This window comes from Anoplopoma fimbria, chromosome 10, assembly GCF_027596085.1.
Source record: "Anoplopoma fimbria isolate UVic2021 breed Golden Eagle Sablefish chromosome 10, Afim_UVic_2022, whole genome shotgun sequence".
Lineage (NCBI taxonomy): Eukaryota > Metazoa > Chordata > Actinopteri > Perciformes > Anoplopomatidae > Anoplopoma > Anoplopoma fimbria.
In genome coordinates this window covers 11,416,888-11,429,045 of record NC_072458.1, presented here as the reverse complement: position 1 = coordinate 11,429,045, position 12,158 = coordinate 11,416,888, and the positions used below count along the sequence as shown (strand labels likewise).

General features: G+C 41.4%; 1 protein-coding gene across 1 annotated transcript in view; it reads left to right on the top strand.

The window, feature by feature from the left end:
- myo1g (myosin IG) overlaps nucleotides 1-12,158 on the top strand; it is a 45,777-nt gene that overhangs the window by 32,585 nt on the left and 1,034 nt on the right. The window lies entirely within an intron of this gene.

Below are 12,158 nucleotides of genomic sequence, written 5' to 3'. Positions count from 1 at the left end.
TAATATATTTCATTAGAACCAAACACTACAGCAGCGGATTACTCTCATTAGAAAACGTTCAACAATGAGGATGAATGAATAAGTTATTGTGTGTAGAGACAAACATGCAGCCTTTTTGGGTCTCGGATTGGCACGAATAAACAGCTCAGCATCAGACTGACGAAGTCGCTGGTCAAAGACCCCCGGCTAAAGCGAAGTCTATTAATGCAGCATAACAATTACGCAAATCATACTCTTGGCATTTATCACTGTCATAGTTGTCGGTGTCGGCGCCCCGCTCTGAATGACTGCTGCGAAATGAATCAGTCACACTGACATTTATCACATTTATCACTCGGACCCTGATTTGTCATCTCTGTTTATAAACCTGATTCACATCCACCCACATTCATCTCTGCCAGACTTCATTTGAATGGCACAAGTTTTCACACAGAGCAGACTGTTTTGGTTGTATAGTGTGTGTGTGTGTGTGTGTGTGTGTGTGTGTGTGTGTGTGTGTGTGTGTGTGTGTGTGTGTGTGTGTGTGTGTGTGTGTGTGTGTGTGTGTGTGTGTGTGTGTGCATTTGTGTGTTTTTATTAGTACGGCCTGCTGAGACAGCACCCAGTCTGCGGTGATTGGTCTCCCTAAGTATTAATCCTGCCAGTACCACAGTGATGACGTACATATACTAACAAACACACACTGGAGCTCATCTGGTGATGGAGATGATGCCAAAATCCACCAAAGACTTCGACCTCTTTATAGTTCAGACTGATTATTTTTGAGGTTTTATCCTTGAAAAAGTAGTTTGAAGGTTCATCCTATAAAACAAGGTCCAATGACTTGGGGTTTTCTATGATTTCTGCTACCATTACAAAGTATTATTAGTATTATTATAACATAGAATTACAGGGTAAGGTCAGATGATAACAAAAATCTTTATTTGTTTCTTCGGATCTCCTTTGACTCAAGGCCTGTCTCCCAGGAGTCCATATTAAGATCAGTAAAGCAAACATACAAATACAAACTGACTGCAATCATACACATTGACTGAGCTGATGAAGACCATTAGCTGTGGCTGAAAGCTTTGGAAACCCCAAGAGATTGGGAAGGATAGTCTGGGTAGACTAAGTGATAAGAGATAACATGTCAAATGAGCTGTCAGCTCACTCATATCACTGTGGCGTTTCTCATGAGGCCGGGCAGACGGCAGTACCACCTGGTGTGTTTCCACTTTTATGAGTCTTTTTGTGTGTTTGTTCAGCTAGCTGATCCCAGATCCACAGTGAGGCTTTTGTTGGTTTGAGTTTTTACGAGTCTTTGGCAAGGGTTGGATCAACAAGGATTTTTTAAATCTACGATTACGTTCTAATCAGAGTTTAGCAAAACTAGGTTTAAAATGAGCAAACTCAGGTTTTAAATAAAGCAGAGCTCTGTTGCACAGTTAAAAAAACAAATCTCAGTTTAGTAAATCCAAGTTGAATGGATTTGAATCAATTTGAATATAATTGATTGAATCAATATGGATATAATTGCTTACGTAAATTAGAATAATTTAATTAGCTTGCAGTCAGGACCCAGTTAGTTGTCTATAAAAGAGGGGGGCAGCTTTGTATTCATTAACTAAATGTTACATTGTTTGCTAGCTAGCTAAAAGTCAATAAGTTAGCCTAACGTTACTCATGATGCCTAGGCAGAGAAGCTTTGCTTTCTCCTCCTCTGAGAAAAACCTGTCGGCCGAATTAATGGAGCAGTAGGCCTATAGCCAAAAAAGAAAAGCTAAAAAAGAAAACGGACAACAGTGCAGTAAGGAGAGAAATTCAGCAGCAGCATCATTAAACTCAACTGGGTCTGTCCCTTAACTTCCTTTGAGGAAGTTGAGTTAATCTTGGATCACAGTTTAAATTGAAATTTTAAGTTTTGATACAACAGAATTAAATTTAATCTAGGTCAACAGTGAAACTGACGTTTAAAGAGAGGTGTAGATTGTGTCTTACTTTTAAGCTAGTTTTAAAGGTTGCATCATTATTTAAAATAAACCATGATTCAATTAGGTCTATAGCCTTAGACGTTTGGTGGGGGTTTAGTGGGGGTTTGGTGGGGGGCGGGGGCTCCTTGCAGCAGCTGGATGTCTCTGTTTGGGGTGCGGCGGGCATCACAGAGGAAAGTCGACCATGGGGAGTCAGCTCCAGCTCTCCGCCTGTCTTTATGCCACCATCTGCGGTGAATGGAGGGGTCGCGACCTCTACTCGTGAGACAGAGTCAGGGGTGAGCTGCGTAAGTGTGTGAGCATGTGCGAGGGGGGAGAGGAGGAAAGAGGAGGAGGAGGAGGATGACAACACACGAACACACTCCTCTTGTGCTTCCTTCTGTCAGGAAATGAGATCCAAAACTTTGGGAGTCACGTGCACGTCATTTTTAGTTTGTGAGGTTTGGAGATTGGTCAGGGGAGGAAACAGTCAATGGAGCGATTGTGTTCTGTTTTTTTGTCTCATCTCTGGAAATCAAACATGAGAGAGTGAGTTTGTGAGTCTGTGAGTGCTGGGTGGCACAGCGAGTTGTACAAAAACTGGGTCAGCGAAGGTAGCGTTAGAGGCACAAGGTAAAATCAGACTTCAAAGCCGCGCTGCGTCGTCGGCGACGATGAGCCAAGACAAGCTGTCTGGTTTTCTGTCATGTCACATCCGTCTCTTGTTCCCGCGGCGGTGCACGTTCCTCCACCCTCCCTCGCTTTCCTGTATGTATTCCCCCGTCCCTCTCCCGCTTTCCCTTCCTGTTACCTGAGTCTGAGATGTCTGCTTGATCATGGCGCGTGTGCTGGTATGTCTCTGTGTACTGTGTAAGTGTGTGTGTGTGTGTTTTGGAAGGGGGGTTGGACTCGTGGACCATCTGCTGGGACAGCTGGGGGGGAGTATGAGTGGACTAAAGGCAGGATTTAGGGTGTGATCCGCCCCGGCCTTAAAAGATTGAGGAGGATTCTTTACTTAAAAGGCAATTTGGGGATTTTATTATCTTTATTGACCACGGCCAAAGACTGTTTTCTGGATAGAAGTTTCGGTAACAGCTGTGAGGATGCGGAACCAAAATCGGCAGCAGTTTTATATTAACAAAACAAATGCATCTCTTTTCTGCTGTCCCTGTATTCAGTGCTTAGATATTTCTTTGCCAAGTCAGATACATGTAAAAAAAAAAAAAAAGGCATTTTTGAGTATTTCTTCGCTTCATCAAATCGTATTACTCTTCTATGCAGCCCACATAACCCGTTACTAACTTATATTGTAGACCGATGTTGTTGTGTTTAATTTGTAGTGTCTCCGCTGCACTACAGAAGCTAACAAAGTCAACAAACAACCTCATCTTTATTTACAATTCTGCCATCTGTCGAATCCATCTTTAATCACAAGGTTGGCGGTTTGCTCCTCGGCTCTTACTGTCCTCATGTCAAAGTGTCCTCGATTGAGACACTGAAACCCATGTAGCTCCTTCAGCATTTCACAGCAGCCCGCTGCTCCTAAAATGCTAATGATGGGTGAAATGCAGAGGTGAAATATCACCAGGTTGTGCATTTTTTGTGTTTAAAAAAAGCTTTCTGATATCACTTCTCAGAGAGTTTTGTGCTTATGATTGTTTGTTCAGCACAGCTGCTATATTTGCTCCATTTTACATTAGTGAAGACGACAACAACAACAGCCTAGTTTACTAACAGGGCTTCAAGGCATGCAGTGGGTCAGACGGTGCATTTCACAAATGTTCTCTCCATGCTCCCACAATAATAGATTAAAAGTGACGCCTCAATTATATGTATCAAAACTCTTATTTTCTCTTCCTGTTAAGTATTTTGGTTGAATCACCCGGCCCTTGAGGCTGCATACATGAACTCATCCAAACAAATGTGATTCTGGGTGACCAGCTCACACATCACATTTTATGAAATGACACTTCATTAGCTCTTGGGCAAATTATCCCCTCCTCTATGCCTTTATTCATTTTCTCTCATCTCGTCCTCTCCCAGCTTCTCTCTCCCTCTCCAGCATCGTTTAAATCAGCACTTTCTTGTTATGAATATGGAAAGACCTGGGACGGTGTTGCATTAATAGCAATCTTCTGGGTCACCCCCCACCTCCCTTTTCCCAGGGAAGTAGCCAGAAAACAGCCTGATTTCATTAACCTCAAAGCGTATGCGCGTGGTCTTGTGATGTGACTTTAAAGGCCTGTTACGGATGTCGAAAAGGACTTGTTGACTTTCTCGTTTGACCTCGTTGGACGTCAACAGTTTGTCGGTTAGTGAAGGCTGTCTCTATACTAAATGCACTATTTAGGTCGTAAAAGGCGTCATCTGAAGCCTGAAATAGTTTCCTCTGCTTCTCTGCCTCCCCTCTTCCTTTCTCTCCCTCAGTGGCTGTCCTCAATGTGTTCGTCTCTCGGCCGGAGCAACAGGAGAGGCAGCTTGTGCTCCGAACTCTCCTCGGTCAGCTCGTCCTCTCCTCTCACTTCCTGTCCCACTGTTTGTCTTCTTTTTTAAAAAGTTTTTATTTTTCCCCTCCTCACAGCTTATTATTAGTTCTAGTTTTGGTTTCATACACGGCTCAGGATCGGTGCTCACGCAGTGTTTAGTGTTGATCATATGGAGAGTAACAAGTGGTGGAATGTAACACTCAGGTACCATAGGCTAGTTAATACTTAGATATTCTCTTAATCCTACTACATTTCAGAAGGACATATTGTCATTTTTTTTTTACTTCACTACAGTCATCTGATAGCTTTAGTGACTAGTTACGTTAGAAAATTTACATTTTCTCACATGAAACATATGAAAATGTACATCTGAAACGATGACCAACTCGTTTCTCACGCAAAAACATTTCACGGTTCCATCTTCACAAATGTGAACGTTTGCAGCTTCGCCTTTTGATGATTGTAATAGTTTTGAGCTTTGTGCTGTTGGTTGATCAAAACAAACATTGTGAAGGTGTTACTTTGGTCTGTAAAGAAATCAGAAAATAGTTACCCAGAGCCTAAACAGTCGATCAATTAATGGAGAAACCAACTACAACAGTATTATTGTATAGGTATAATAATATAATATTGTAGGAGTGCAGGGATGACAAAGTCAGCAAAGTCTGTTTGGCTGCACACCTCTGTCGCCATTTAATACACACACTATCAACCAGCCATTACTGTGAACTCACCTCACCTTTAACCCCCAAATGACCCTGCATCACCATGGTTACCTTAGTTCACTTAAAGGGAACATGTCACCTTTACCTTTGTTATATCCCAGTGCTTCTACCTTGACATTACACATGGTGAATTATGTGCTTGCCCACATGACAAGTCCACTACAATATTATAATATAATAGTATAACAGTCACAGGGGACAATTCTTATAATAGTGTTAATTACAGTGCCGTATTAGTACTTTGATTAAGTAAATTATCTGAAAACTTCCTCCACCACTGAGAGTAACTATGGCAACAGCTTTTAAGCCAGGTGGACGTCAATGGTGTATATTATCACTGACCCATTTCCTTTCTCAGCTCTCATACAGCTGGCAGGTCATGTGGCTCAGTGATTTTAGCCTCACAGTGTATTCGGAATCAGTTGATTACAGCCAGTCTTTAGCAGGAATTTCCATGACATAAAAGCACATTAGGAGTTCAGTATCTATCAGTAGAGCTGGCACCAAATTTAATTTCAGTGTTTAAATGTCTGCTTCTTTCATGTCGTGACCAAATGCTCTTATTAATGTAAGATTATGCACAGTTTTTCGTGTCTACATGAATAATGCTTTGGTCACATAAGGTCTGACATATTAAAGAAGCTTTATATTTATGTAAATAAGTAAGTAGTTCAACTAAAATACTATGTATCTCAATGCAATCAACTTGAGTTAAATTTTTACCACATGAATCTAAATAATTCATTTAATATTATTCTTCTATATTTATGAGCCTCCAAAACCTGTAAGTTTTCTAGTCTCAAACGCAGTAGTTAAGTGGAAACAAAATACCTTTTATAGTCACATGATCAATATAATGTCTAGTCAAAAATGTCCACATCATGTCTAACACTAGACGGTCCAAATAAGCTTTTATTTCTTGTTCATTCTTCAAATACCAACACAAAGTGCTGCTACACTGCTGCCTGTGGATGTATAAGCGATTTACAAAAGCCTCATTCTCACGGGATTAATATTAGAGAGGGAAGTGGGTAGTGAGATAATAAAAGACGTCCTTCAAGATGTCATTTTATCCGCTGGCAAATTACTGTGCTGGAAAACCATGTGACCTTCATAAGAGTACAATACTTATCATTGTATTTAATAATTAGTTTTATAATTCGGTAATTGTTTAGCTGTAATTTTATCCTCAACACAAACAGTTAAAATCAACTAAAATATCTTACTGAATGTGGATTTAATCTTAATACAATCAATGAATACTAGTACAATTTATTCATTGAAAACATTGTCCTTCATATAGTATCCTGTACTAGTACTAGTCGTTCATTCAAACATCATCCTCTTCAGCTCCTGCAGAAGGCTAAACTATCAGAGGGATGGAGAGAAAACATTGCTAACAGTTTAGCATTCATCTAAAGCCCCAGCCGTGACCAGAGGGCTTCATTTTAAGCAACATTTTTCTCTCCATCTCAAAAACACTATGCTGATATTGTCACACTTTCTTTTCTTGGTGCTTCCTCATTTATGTTGCTTTGCAGCGCAAGCAGTTGTTGGAATATAAACTTTTGCAGTAGGATATTCAGCTGTCAAATCGGGCTTTACCATCTAAAGGGACGTACACACACATCTGAATTTGTAGAACAGCCAATAGGAACGGTCTCTCTCTCTGAAATGACCTCTGATTGGCCAAAGTCTTCTGTCACGTGCTAGAATTCTAAATCCTAAAACCGGAGCCAATAGGAGGTTCAAAAATCTAGTTTTCACTTCTACCACTTGAATTATAATATGCTATAAGGTTGTTATGGAATTTTTGCCCGATGACGCAATAAACATCAATAAAGCGCCTACACTGGCTTGAACAAGAAATCTGTCGGGTTAGCAAGTGTAGCGAGTTGATGAAACTCACAAACAGTAGATGCAGCTCTTTGTATAATGATTCAATGACAACACTTTTAAATACAAAGTGACTCTGTGGATTGGATTTAAGTTTCAGGAGGACAACTGAGTTAGTTTCAAAGATGTATCAATAATAGTCAAGTCAAATTCACCTGCTCCCACTGTCCTGTTGAGGGATTATTGTGAAGCTACATAATGCTCAGCTGCAATTTGAACTTGTATTCGAGCAAAAAAGCCATCACACTACATGTTTTTATACACATAATGCAACTTTAACAGGAATGATGATGTTTTTCCAGAAAGAAACCTTTTAAATATGCCAGTGAACATGATTTTCTGTATTTTCTGTTTAACCACACGTTTGAAGTAGAGCAAAAAAGATGATTGGATGGGTGATGTGAAGCGCACAACTACACAGACAGTGAAGACTTCACATCCTATTCTCCCGATGAGCTCATTCCCACACGTTTTACATCAAAGACACTCCGGAGAAGCAGATTTCATAAAGACATCCTGACTGGTGCCTCGCTTGTTAAATCTCGGGGACTTTCTTGTTGGAGCGTCTCTAAAGCCTCCTGGGCGCACTCACGGAGTCGGCAACTGACCTCGAAACGGCACCGGCATCAAAAGGCAGTCTCACCATAATGTTGAGCACTACACAGCTATTCACCAGTAAAAAAGGATCGTATCTCTATCTCTCTGGCGTTGGAACTCAGCTGGTGTTTGGGCTGATGTGATGAGTTCAAAAGCCGTCACTAACGACATGTCCAATGCTCCTGCTGCATAAAACCACCCTGACAGCCATCGATCGTCCCCCCTCATTGATAATCAATTTGTTGAGACGCTCTATCTCCCTCTGTGAGCTCCCTCACTGGTAAACTGATTTTGCTGTTATCTCAGAAACATGTTGGCGGTCCATGAATCAGCGCTGAGGAAATGATTGAAGCCAGTGCTATTAGTACATCACACTTGATGACAAACATCTATGATTCAAATCATGTGCGTGTACAGGACTACAGTGTTGCATCTTAAAGCATATTTGCACTGTTAATAGAATTCTCTCTTGATGCGTTAGCTCTGCTGTTGTTACAGTATGACTAATTTTTTTCCCAGAATGCCCCCCTGAGGAGAATCAAGGCGCAGGGTGTAGCTGGTTGAGATAGGCTCACTGTCTTTGATGATGGTGATGGTAATTTTAATGGATGTTGAATGCTATGATGCAAAAGCAGACCCCTGTGATGGTCCAATCGCCCCGAAAACTTGAGTGGCCTCAGCCCACGTTGCCCCCGCTGGCCGGCGCAACGCAGAGATGGTTGCCAGGCAGCTGGGAAAAGTGCTAATTAAGATTGCGAGGGGGAAATTGCAGGCTTGTGTTGAGGAGTGGGTGTCTAGTCGGATGGGATGGAAGAATATGGGGGGCTGGGGGATGGAGGGGAGGGGCTCCGATGGATGGAAAGCTGCTGGTGTGAAACGTCCTTTTTTTTTGCTAAATGTATTTATGTATTTACATTGTAGGAAATATGCTTATTAGATGAGAAAATGTATACCACTTTTGTTTCTGTTCTTTCAATATAAAACTCCAGTAAGCAGCTGATTAGCTTAGCTTAGCATAAAGGTCTTTAGCTAGCCTGGTTCTGTCAGAGACTGTAAGAAAATCCGTTCCGGGGTCATGTTCGGACAACAAAATAGAGTGTGAGCCTTGAATAACATGCTATGTTTCTGGGGAAAAAAGCACTATATGAACAGTTTTTAGTTTACACATCTTGTGATAGCCTAGAACTACTTTTGCAACCAAATGTGTGAATTGAAACACAAAGAAACCTTATATACTGACAATTAGCTTTAAAGCAAAGCAGTCAGTATTCAGATCCTTTATTTAAAAGGTTTGTATACTTCAGACCAAGATCCATTTTTTAGAGAAATACCTGACAAAACAGAACTTGTGAAAAGTGACAATTTAAAATCCCCCAATGTAAATAAAAGAATCACGCTTTATAATTGCTTGCAGTTCAACCAGAGAAAAATTAAAAAATGCTGTTAAAAGCTGTGAAGAAAAGACAGTGATTTATTATAAAAGGTTAAAATTACCAATTTCTCTCATCTTTTCTCTGAAGACTGGTCTCCTACAGGAAATAGAAGAACCAACAAGTCCTCTTACCTAAATGAAAAACACATGTCAGTTGTGAGTGCCGTGTTTACGTGATCCACCTCAAAGGTCAATGTTCGTAGTAGTTTGTAGCACTTATTATATTCGTATTAGTCTGTTGCAATTATTGTTCTCGTAGTAATTTGCCTCTGCACTATACTTTTGCTCTGGCTTATGCTTTAAGATGCTTGTTTAAGAAAGGAGATGCACTTATGACTTCTGGTGACTAGTAGTTCTCTTGAATACCTATGTTGAATACACTTCCTGTAAGTCGCTTTGGATAAAAGCGTCTGCTAAATGACTGTAATGTAATGTAATGTAATGTAATGTTGGGTTACTGTAAGTTTAGTCTACTAAAAGGACTTGGTTCAGGTCAGGGAACGATGGTTGCATAGCTAAAAGAAACCATGGTGTTGGTGGTTGGTGATGGGATTCAACCCTCCCCTCCTCCCCGAGAGGTTTGGCAGAACTTCAACATCAAGCTTCCATCCTTGTCTCTGAGATTTGCACCATCAGTATGTCAGTATTTAACCGTTGCCTTGGACGATCTCCACGTTCACCGTCCTTGGGGCACAGCCGGAGGCCTTACTCGGCACACTCTGCCGGTGTCGGGTTCCTCTTGTGGTAGCCGGTATGATGAGCTCCGTATCCCACACAAAATCAAAACACAGCAGAGGTCAGTGGGTTTCTGTGTTGGGACTTGTCCCTGCTGCAGGAGGGCAGGACAGCTGGTTTAGGGGGGTTCAGCCAGGCGGTGTTTGAGGCTGACGGGGGGCCAAGCGGAAAATGAACAAGGCCACACCTGTTGGAGTGACAATGATGAACAGTGACACGGATTTGGAAACCTGCAGCGACTTGAGTTCAAGTTCTTTTTGCACCAGGAAAGAACTTGAACTTCCTAAACACAAACTGATGTTTTGGTAATTTGTCAAGAATATTGTTATTAAACCCATCGGATGTTTTATCACACAGACTTACTGTGTCTCTTTCTGAACCAGCCGGGTCCTGACAAACTTTCCTGCAAAGATTCATTCGGATTTACCGACATGGCAAACGAGAGAGACGTTGAGAGGGACCTCCCTTCCTTTTGAAGAGGTCAAAAATTCTGAATGTGTCCATTCCTCGCTTTATTTCTAATTTTTGTCCATAAGGGTCCCTGATCCAAAGAATCTGAATATTATTTCTGAGAAATGATTGTGATTATGTCAAGTAAAGTCCACTGTTAACTGTAGGCTAATTTTATTCGTCAAACGTAGACCACATCTACTGACATAAACCATATTCTCTGTTCCTCCTGCACCTTGTTGTTGGGTACGCTTGTTTTTGTTACCCCGCTGGCTACAAAAACAAGGTGTCCCCACCTTTCTCTGTTTAGCTTTCACCCTTTTCACCTGTTGCTGACGGGCAGGTGGGTTTAAAGAGAATATAAGGGATGTGTTCGGGGGGCCATAAAAACAGCGTTAACTGTCACATTCATACTGGTTTAAATAATCAATTTGTTTCATTTCCCAAGTTTGTTGAGCAATAGTTTTGTGTAAAAGGAATTAAGGGCCGGTCCAAAGCCAAAAAAATCCCGGGATATTAATTGCAGTTTTATGGTATTAGCTGTTTTCATTATTCAGAATATATTCAATATGTTTAAAATGTTAGTCCTGTCTCTTTTTTCAGACTTGCGTCCTTCCGATGCTCTCATCCGGTGTAGGTCTCTACCTCATAATCATATTGCCAGCAATGTTGCATAACAGTGAAAACATATGTAATCTGCTTAAATGAAGTTCACCTTTCAAAAGTGGGACATCGTGTGATCTTCATCCATTGTTTTTGAAGATGACCAGTCTGTCTGAGGAAAATTGGCCACTAGCAGTTTGAAGCGGTACACTTGGTCGTTCTTACCAAAGGAGGCGGACGGTTGCCAAAGGTGGTCCTGTATGCATGAGCCAGCTCTGCTGTCACATCATCAACATTCAGAAGTGTCCTCAAATAGCTGCTTGGCAAATATTGTTCTGCGTCTGCTTTTGTAAAGCCGCCAAATTGAGTTAAAACAAAGTGCCTCCACGGAGAGACAATCAACAAATTTGAGTACATCCACAAAAGAATTGGGAACATCAAACCACTCAAAGTCTCCTGGGCCTCCTGTGACGTAGATGGATCCGGTATAAGGCTCTTTGTATGCAGACTGCAGAGACTGAGCCTTGTGCCGGGGCCAGCCTGTGTTTGTGGGGTCACCAAGGCTGAGGCTGAGGCTGAGGCTGCAGGATCCCAGAGGGCCGAGGGGAAGCAGCGACTTCACAGTGGATCATCTTCAGCTGACTGTGCAGAGACCGGCCTGTCGAGCAAGCAGAGCAACGCTTCCCTGTCCCAGCTGTCAGCAGAGGGGTGGGGGGGCAAGCACCTTCACTCTGGACGTGACTGTGGTCAGTCGAAATCATCACACAGCACGGGTGAAGCGTGAAGTGATCAATAACAAACTCACTGACATCTATGATTCAAATCATGTGCGTGTACAGGACTACAGTGTTGCATCTTAAAGCATATTTGCACTGTTTATAGAATTCTCTCTTGATGCGTTAGCTCTGCTGTTGTTACAGTATGACTCAAAAAAATTGACCAGTTAAATAGCTCCATGGGGAAATGTTTCAAGGTTAAAGACGGGTGAAGGCATTCAAACACCCCTGTCAGATTTAATTGATAATATGTTTTGAACCTTGATACTGTGGATACGCAACACAACATATGATTGAAGCAGTGAACCATACAACTTCTTGTTGGGATATCGAGTAGATATTGGGAAATTTGGTTGCCTGAGGAAACACAACTGTTCCAGTTTGGCAGCACTTTGGTTCAGTGTTAAGCTTCTCTGTAAACAGCTGCATTAGGGAAATAAAACACTTTTTTTTCATTTTTAGACCTACAGATGAGTATATATGTTGTAATGTTTTTTTGTTATATATAT